Genomic DNA, 219 nt, shown 5'->3' with positions numbered 1-219 from the left:
AACGCAGCATCATAGAAAAAAAGAAAAAAAACACTTTAATGTGACAAATATCTAATTGTACTCACACTGTTTGGTGTACACCGCGATGACAAGTGCTAATGGGTTCATTTAAGATCATTTAAAATACAAACGAGTCTTTGCGATCTGTTCATTAATTACTGCTAATTACACAAATAGCTTGGCTTGTCGGGCTGGTGGCATGCGTTTGCCGGTCTGGGT

Source organism: Micromesistius poutassou, assembly GCF_964030765.1.
Source record: "Micromesistius poutassou genome assembly, chromosome: 15".
NCBI lineage: Eukaryota > Metazoa > Chordata > Actinopteri > Gadiformes > Gadidae > Micromesistius > Micromesistius poutassou.
The sequence above is the reverse complement of the archived record's forward strand: the minus strand, read 5'-3'. Positions refer to the sequence as shown.